This window comes from Engystomops pustulosus, chromosome 9 (genome assembly GCF_040894005.1).
Source record: "Engystomops pustulosus chromosome 9, aEngPut4.maternal, whole genome shotgun sequence".
Classification (NCBI taxonomy): domain Eukaryota; kingdom Metazoa; phylum Chordata; class Amphibia; order Anura; family Leptodactylidae; genus Engystomops; species Engystomops pustulosus.
This window is the reverse complement of record NC_092419.1, coordinates 82,801,838-82,811,473: the sequence shown is the minus strand read 5'-3', so window position 1 is coordinate 82,811,473 and position 9,636 is coordinate 82,801,838.

Sequence of the window (9,636 nt, the reverse complement as noted above, 5' to 3'; positions counted from 1 at the left end):
GGGCAGTGATATACTCTATACCCAACTATAGAGGGCACGTCTACAGCCAGTGTGTACAGGAAGCTGAGGGCAGTGATATACTGTATGCCCAGCTATAGAGGGCACAGCTACAGCCAGGTGTACAGAGAGCTGAGGGCAGTGATATACTCTATACCCAGCTATAGAGGGCACGGCTACAGCCAGGTGTACAGAGAGCTGAGGGCAGTGATATACTCTATACCCAACTATAGAGGGCACGGCTACAGCCAGTGTGTACAGGAAGCTGAGGGCAGAGATATACTGTATGCCCAGCTATAGAGGGCACAGCTACAGCCAGTGTGTACAGGATGCTGAGGGCAGTGATATACTGTATGCCCAGCTATAGAGGGCACAGCTACAGCCAGGTGTACAGAGAGCTGAGGGCAGTGATATACTCTATACCCAACTATAGAGGGCACGGCTACAGCCAGGTGTACAGAGAGCTGAGGACAGTGATATACTCTATACCCAGCTATAGAGGGCACAGCTACAGCCAGGTGTACAGAGAGCTGAGGGCAGTATTATACTGTATGCCCAGCTATAGAGGGCACGGCTACAGCCAGGTGTACAGAGAGCTGAGGGCAGTGATATACTCTATACCCAACTATAGAGGGCACAGCTACAGCCAGGTGTACAGAGAGCTGAGGACAGTGATATACTCTATACCCAGCTATAGAGGGCACAGCTACAGCCAGGTGTACAGAGAGCTGAGGGCAGTGATATACTCTATACCCAGCTATAGAGGGCACGGCTACAGCCAGGTGTACAGAGAGCTGAGGACAGTGATATACTCTATACCCAACTATAGAGGGCACGGCTACAGCCAGTGTGTACAGGAAGCTGAGGGCAGTGATATACTGTATGCCCAGCTATAGAGGGCACAGCTACAGCCAGGTGTACAGAGAGCTGAGGGCAGTGATATACTCTATACCCAGCTATAGAGGGCATGGCTACAGCCAGGTGTACAGAGAGCTGAGGGCAGTGATATACTCTATACCCAACTATAGAGGGCACGGCTACAGCCAGTGTGTACAGGAAGCTGAGGGCAGAGATATACTGTATGCCCAGCTATAGAGGGCACAGCTACAGCCAGTGTGTACAGGAAGCTGAGGGCAGTGATATACTCTATACCCAACTATAGAGGGCACGTCTACAGCCAGTGTGTACAGGAAGCTGAGGGCAGTGATATACTGTATGCCCAGCTATAGAGGGCACAGCTACAGCCAGGTGTACAGAGAGCTGAGGGCAGTGATATACTCTATACCCAGCTATAGAGGGCACGGCTACAGCCAGGTGTACAGAGAGCTGAGGGCAGTGATATACTCTATACCCAACTATAGAGGGCACGGCTACAGCCAGTGTGTACAGGAAGCTGAGGGCAGAGATATACTGTATGCCCAGCTATAGAGGGCACAGCTACAGCCAGTGTGTACAGGATGCTGAGGGCAGTGATATACTGTATGCCCAGCTATAGAGGGCACAGCTACAGCCAGGTGTACAGAGAGCTGAGGGCAGTGATATACTCTATACCCAACTATAGAGGGCACGGCTACAGCCAGGTGTACAGAGAGCTGAGGACAGTGATATACTCTATACCCAACTATAGAGGGCACGGCTACATCCAGGTGTACAGGGAGCTGAGGGCAGTATTATACTGTATGCCCAGCTATAGAGGGCACAGCTACAGCCAGGTGTACAGAGAGCTGAGGGCAGTATTATACTGTATGCCCAGCTATAGAGGGCACGGCTACAGCCAGGTGTACAGAGAGCTGAGGGCAGTGATATACTCTATACCCAACTATAGAGGGCACAGCTACAGCCAGGTGTACAGAGAGCTGAGGACAGTGATATACTCTATACCCAGCTATAGAGGGCACAGCTACAGCCAGGTGTACAGAGAGCTGAGGGCAGTGATATACTCTATACCCAGCTATAGAGGGCACGGCTACAGCCAGGTGTACAGAGAGCTGAGGACAGTGATATACTCTATACCCAACTATAGAGGGCACGGCTACAGCCAGTGTGTACAGGAAGCTGAGGGCAGTGATATACTGTATGCCCAGCTATAGAGGGCACAGCTACAGCCAGGTGTACAGAGAGCTGAGGGCAGTGATATGCTCTATACCCAGCTATAGAGGGCATGGCTACAGCCAGGTGTACAGAGAGCTGAGGGCAGTGATATACTCTATACCCAACTATAGAGGGCACGGCTACAGCCAGTGTGTACAGGAAGCTGAGGGCAGAGATATACTGTATGCCCAGCTATAGAGGGCACAGCTACAGCCAGTGTGTACAGGAAGCTGAGGGCAGTGATATACTGTATGCCCAGCTATAGAGGGCACAGCTACAGCCAGGTGTACAGAGAGCTGAGGGCAGTGATATACTCTATACCCAACTATAGAGGGCACGGCTACAGCCAGTGTGTACAGGAAGCTGAGGGCAGTGTTATACTGTATGCCCAGCTATAGAGGGCACAGCTACAGCCAGTGTGTACAGGAAGCTGAGGGCAGTGATATACTGTATGCCCAGCTATAGAGGGCACAGCTACAGCCAGTGTGTACAGAAAGCTGAGGGCAGTGTTATACTGTATGCCCAGCTATAGAGGGCACAGCTACAGCCAGTGTGTACAGGGAGCTGAGGCAGTGATATACTGTATGCCCAGCTACAGAGGGCACAGCTACAGCCAGGTGTACAGGGAGCTGAGGGCAGTATTATACTGTATGCCCAGCTACAGAGGGCACAGCTACATCCAGGTGTACAGGGAGTTGAGGGCAGAGTTATACTGTATGCCCAGCTATAGAGGGCACAGCTACAAACAGTGTGTACAGGAAGCTGAGGGCAGTGTTATACTGTATGCCCAGCTATAGAGGGCACAGCTACATCCAGGTGTACAGGAAGCTGAGGGCAGTGATATACTGTATGCCCAGCTATAGAGGGCACAGCTACAGCCAGTGTGTACAGGGAGTTGAGGGCAGAGTTATACTGTATACCCAGCTACAGAGGGCACAGCTACAGCCAGTGTGTACAGGGAGCTGAGACAGTGTTATACTGTATACCCAGCTACAGAGGGCACAGCTACAAACAGTGTGTACAGGGAGCTGAGGGCAGTGTTATGCGCCCGGCCTGACTCCACTCAGGAACACTTGGCTGATTTAATTGACAGGATTACAGAGCGCAGAGTGTGAAGGTTCATTTTATGATTCCAGGAGCCACTGAGTCATTTCTATATCATTGTCTCACTACAGTGAATGAGGTAAGACCATTGGTTTGGAGGTCTAGATGTGCCTGACAGGTTCCATTTAATACAGAAAATATTTACTAGAAAAGAAATGTCAGATTTGGGTTCACTTTAAAACATACTGCACTAAAAGGGTTAGTAAAAGTTCACAGTAGGACCCAAAATATTGCAACCGTCCTGCATAAAAGAACAAGACCCAAAACAGCTATAAAAAAAAGTTGTATCTTGTAAAAGGCATGGCCGGAAAAATAACTTGGGCAATGGAAAATAGGGGTTGGAGATAAGGGGTTAATATACTTGGTGGCTGATGTGTACAGAGTACTTGTTGGCCCATCGTAGCCAACATGCAATTTCAAGGTCCAAACCTTTTCCTTAAGATGAGTAATAACTTAAATCTGTAGGCCCAATTTTGAGTTGAGTGAATAATTGTCTAAAACACATTCTTCATCTCATTTTGTTCATTTTTACACATATTTTCATTTTCCTTGACCATCCTCCCTTGTCTAAGCTCGGGGAGGAATGAAGGCAGTAGTTAGCCGCCATTTCACAAGATCTGTCTGAAGTGATGTAGGAAAGGTTTGCATCAGTTCATTACATGAAAAATGGCAGAATGGTACTGAATTTACAAACCAACAAATAGAATAGCTTGTTATCTCTATTTGTCCGTCATGAGATCATACCCTTAGGCCTCATGCACTTGGGGGGCCATGAGCTAGCAGCATAAATGGTGGCTAATTCATGGCCCTCATTGATATCTATTTTGCATATTCACAGTTCACTATAACAGACTCTATAGCAGGGGCGTAACTACAGTGTCAGGGGGCCCCGTCATCCGACCTGCCACTAAAGAATGAAGGATGTGCACCATTATATACATATTACGCTGCACATTGTGGTATATATATATATATATATATATATATATATATATGTGAAAAAATTTGGAGCAGCACCGCAATGCTGGTGGGTGCAAAGTCCAGATGCCCTCTGGCCCGAGAGCCTCAGTAATAAAGTTTCAAAAACTGGCAGCACTCCGGATTGGGGATTGGTGTTAAAAAGGTGACGGGGTGTCTTTTATTCCATGTGCAACGTTTCAGCCCACAAGGAGCTGACAAAGGCTCCTTGTGGGCTGAAACGTTGCACATGGAATAAAAGACACCCCGTCACCTTTTTAACACCAATCCGGAGTGCTGCCAGTTTTTGAAACTTATATATATATATATATATATATATATATATATATATATATATATATATTGTTTATGTGTGCGTATCTGTGATGTGTATATGCTGTATGTGTATATGGTGTGTATAAATACAGTATGTTATGTGTGTATGTAAGCTGTATGTCTGTATATGGCACTGTACGAGGTGTATATGCTCTATATGTGTGTAACAGTGTATAAATGTGTATGTATGAGTGATGAACTGTATGTTTATGTATATAGGAATGTAATATATATAATGTATATTTTTAAGACGGCAGGGGGTCCCCTTCAGAAATCTGCCCTGCCTCTCCTAGCTACGCCACTGGTCTATAGAAGTACAGGCAGTCCCCAGGTTACGTACAAGATAGGGTCCAGAGGGTTGTTCTTAAGTTGAATTTGTATGTAAGTCGAAACTGTATATTTTATAATTGTAGATCTAGACAAAAAAAAATTTTTGGCCCCAGTGACAATTGGAGTTTAAACATGTTTTGCTGTAATGGGACCAAGGATTATCAATAAAACTTCATTACAGACACCTCACAGCTGATTATTGCAGTCTAAGACTATAGTAAAGCATCCAGAGAGTCACCAGAGGTCAGAGGGGTCTGTCTGTAACAATAGGTTGTCTGTAAGTCGGGTGTCCTTAAGTAGGGGGCCGCCTGTAATGGAGAGACAGAATGGGACCCCAAACACTACTGTCAGTGCCAGTCCCAGACTGCGAGGCATATTTATAACACATTCAATGGCACATCCTGGCACCACGCCACATCATATCATAAGCAATGGGGCACATTTATTTAGAACAGGGCAAACTGTACTAAATGCAGTTTGTCTGAGTATAGTGAAGAGTGCGCCCTGCACTGCCCCGACCGAGTGCACCAACTTTTCTTTGGTGCACCTTTAACATGCGACACAATAATGTTGGACTTTGCATGATAAATCCGGTGCATGGTCCAACTGATCACCGAAACGTCCCCTAATGCACCTAAAAGAACGTTCAAAGTCCGCCAGAAGACTGCACAGCAAATGTGCCCCAATGTGTTACACTGAGAACTTATGTGAGCATTATTAATTTTTGTCTATAGTGACATATTTCTCAGTCCCTGGACTGCAATTTATACATTTCTAAAAAGAATAAAAGTGTTAAATGAGTTAATGATCTGTTATGCAGGGGAAGGGATGAGAACTGCTGCTTGCTATGCTTTCTTGGCAAAAAGGACTAAAGCCTGGAAAGCAGATGCTAGAGGATATTCCAAAAATTTATTTTGTAGACCATCCAAAAGAAATTGCATTCACCATGATTTTCAATATAAAAATAGTATATGTATGCACGCAGAGAAACCTATGGATAATATTTGATACTGTCCTGGTGTCCTGGGGGAGTCTGACACATGTTCTGATTTATTTTAGAGACAGATACTGTGCCACTGCATACAAGGGGGTGAATGAGGAAGCCAAATTTACTACCATAATTTACTATTTACCCTGTGACCTTAGCTATCAGCAGCATGGCACACACGGGAGAGAAACAGTGATAAACAAAGAGGCATACGCACTGGGGCTTATTTACTAAGGGTTTGCAGATCATACTTTCATCGGATTTCCGAAATTTTCGGGATTTGCCCTGCTGTGACAGGTATTTAACTGGGGATTGTGTCGCATGCAATAGTATTTTGGAGCAGCGGTGCCGGCTTGCATGCGACAGAAATCAGGGGGTGGGCCGACGGACGATCGGACTGATTCGGACTGAGCGCAGGATTAAATATTCAAATTGTGTCGCAGCCAATGCACTTACATGCACCAGGAAGAAGAAGGTGAACTCCAGCGGACCTGAGCTGGGAAGCGACACATTCAGGAAATCGGGCACATGATCTTTGTGAATTGCGGCACACTGCATTGACGTCGGACAATGCACTTCAGGTGAACTCCGTCGGCCGGGTAAGTAAATGTGCCCCACTATGTGTTGGGGCTGGATCTGGGAAAGAAGGTCTTAAAGGGTTGTCCAACTGTTATAAAAAATGTAGCAGCCGGGCTTGGGAGGGCTTTTTGAAAAGGTTTACTCACTTCCTCTGGTGCTTCCACGTTGCAGTCTGTCAGAGCCATGCTCCTGCTTGTTTACAGGGGCACAAAAGCTCATTTCCGACACCTTCTGTGAGGCCTGTCCTGCCCAACTGTCTCCTGTCCTAGTGCTGCATCAGACATTGCCAGGCCTGAAAATAAACAGGGGTATGGCTCAGACGGAGGAGGTGAGTAAACTTTAGTTTTTTCAAATATATAACAGTCTGACAACCCCTTGGTGCTCAGAGTGGAGATGAAAAATGATCACAACTAGAGATGAGCGAGCACTAAAATGCTCGGGTACTCGTTATTCGAGACAAACTTTTCCCGATGCTCGAGTGCTCGTCTCGAATAACGAGCCCCATTGAAGTCAATGGGAGACTCGAGCATTTTTCAAGGGGACCAAGGCTCTGCACAGGGAAGCTTGGCCAAACACCTGGGAACCTCAGAAAAGGATGGAAACACCACGGAAATGGACAGGAAACAGCAGGGGCAGCATGCATGGATGCCTCTGAGGCTGCTTAATCGCACCATTATGCCAAAACTATGGGCAACAGCATGGCCATGACAGAGTGACAGAATGAAGCTAGATAGCATGTAAAACATCCAATAATTGACCCTGACACTATAGGGGACGGCATGCAGAGGCAGCGGCAGCAGCGGCAGGCTAGAGAGTGGCATGGCAACATACCCTAAATGGACTCAGGCTTCAAACCAATGGGTGGCAGAGAGGAACCAAAGGAGGTGAGCAAGAAGCGCTCAAATAATATCGGTACATGATAAAAGTTTGCCAGTATATTTTGTGGATTACACAGCAGGGTGGCGACAAAGTTAACATGGAAGCCATGAAAACAACCCAAAATTCTGCCTGACACAGCTCGTTTGATACGGGGACCATGTATGGAGGCAGTGAACTAGTAGTAGATTAAAGGTGCTGCAGTTAAAACTATGTTAGTTGGATCTTGGCATGGAGCTGGCGCTCCGCTGCCAGGCGAGCTTTCGCCAATCCAAGCCCCTGTCTCTAGGCTACTCCCCAAACAGCACTTCTAAGAACCTTTTGTATAAGATCAAGTGTAGTAGCGTTCTTATAAGTTTGGGATATGGCGGGTGAGGGGAATGTAAACAGATGCGCAAGAAGCGCTGAAATAATATCGGTAAATGATAAAAGTTTGCAAGTATATTTTGGGGATTACACAGCAGGGTGGCGACAAAGTTAACAAGTTTGATGTGGAATGCCCTGTAATAGCTCTTGGGCGGTGTGCCTTTTATCGCCTAGGCTCAGCAGTTTGAGCACCGCCTGCTGTCGCTTAGCGACGGCACTGCTGCTGTGCCTAGAGCTACCGACTGATGGCGCCATGGCCACGGATGGTAATTCGGAGGAGGAGGAGGTGGAGGAGGGGTGGGAGGAGGAGGAGGTATACTAGACCTTTGAGACCTGGACCGAGGTAGGCCCCGCAATTCTCTGCGTCGGCAGTATATGACCAGCCCCAGGGTCAGACTCGGTCCCAGCCTGCACCAAGTTAAGTGTAGTAGCGTTCTTATAAGTTTGGGATATGGCGGGTGAGGGGAATGTAAACAGATGCGCAAGAAGCGCATGATGCGCATGGAGCTGGCGCTCCGCTGCCAGGCGATCTTTCGCCAATCCAAGCCCCTGTCTCTAGGCTACTCCCCAAACAGCACTTCTAAGAACCTTTTGTATAAGATCAAGTGTAGTAGCGTTCTTATAAGTTTAGGATATGCCGGGTGAGGGGAATGTAAACAGATGCGCAAGAAGCGCTGAAATAATATTGGTAAATGATAAAAGTTTGCCAGTATATTTTGTGGATAACACAGCAGGGTGGCGACAAAGTTAACAACTTTGATGTGGAATCCATGAAAACAACCCAAATTTCTGCCTGACACACCTCGTTTGATAAGGGGACGATGTATGGAGGCAGCTATATGGACGACTTTTGGAGGTAGCAATGGAGACAACGTGTGGAGGCTGCTATGGAGACAATTTAATTTGGATAGTGCCTGTATGTGGCAGTCCAAAAAAGTTTTCAAACCAGAGGAGCAGGTAGGTGGCCCTCCAGAAAAATGAAATAGATTGAGTGCCTGTATGTGGCAGTCCAAAAAAGTTTTCAAACCAGAGGAGCGGGTAGGTGGCCCTCCAGAAAAATTGAATAGATTGAGTGCCTGTATGTGGCAGTCCAAAAAACTTTTCAAACCAGAGGAGCAGGTAGGTGGCCCTCCAGTAAAATGGAATAGATTGAGTGCCTGTATGTGGCAGTCCAAAAAACTTTTCAAACCAGAGGAGCAGGTAGGTGGCCCTCCAGTAAAATGGAATAGATTGAGTGCCTGTATGTGGCAGTCCAAAAAAGTTTTCAAACCAGAGGAGCGGGTAGGTGGCCCTCCAGAAAAATTGAATAGATTGAGTGCCTGTATGTGGCAGTCCAAAAAACTTTTCAAACCAGAGGAGCAGGTAGGTGGCCCTCCAGTAAAATGGAATAGATTGAGTGCCTGTATGTGGCAGTCCAAAAAACTTTTCAAACCAGAGGAGCAGGTAGGTGGCCCTCCAGTAAAATGGAATAGATTGAGTGCCTGTATGTGGCACTCCCAAAAATTGTTTAAAACAGAGGACCGGGTAGGTGGCCCTCCAGAAAAATTGAATAGATTGAGTGCCTGTATGTGGCACTCCCAAAAAATTTTTAAAACAGAGGACCGGGTAGGTGGCCCTCCAGAAAAATTAAATGCATAAAGTACTATAGCTAGAGCCAGTGGGCCCTGTCAAAAAATAGCCAGTTTCCTCTGCTTTACTGTACAAAGAGGAGGAGAAGGAGGAAAATGAGGAGGAGGAGTGGATAAATTATTCAGGTTGAGCTTCCTTCACCTGGTGGAGATTGGAAATTATGAGAAATCCAGGCTTTATTCATCTTAATAAGCGTCAGCCTGTCAGCGCTGTCAGTCGACAGGCGTGTACGCTTATCGGTGATGATGCCACCAGCTGCACTGAAAACCCGCTCGGACAAGACGCTAGCGGCAGGGCAGGCAAGAACCTCCAAGGCGTACAGCGCCAGTTCGTGCCACATGTCCAGCTTTGAAACCCAGTAGTTGTAGGGAGCTGTGTGATCA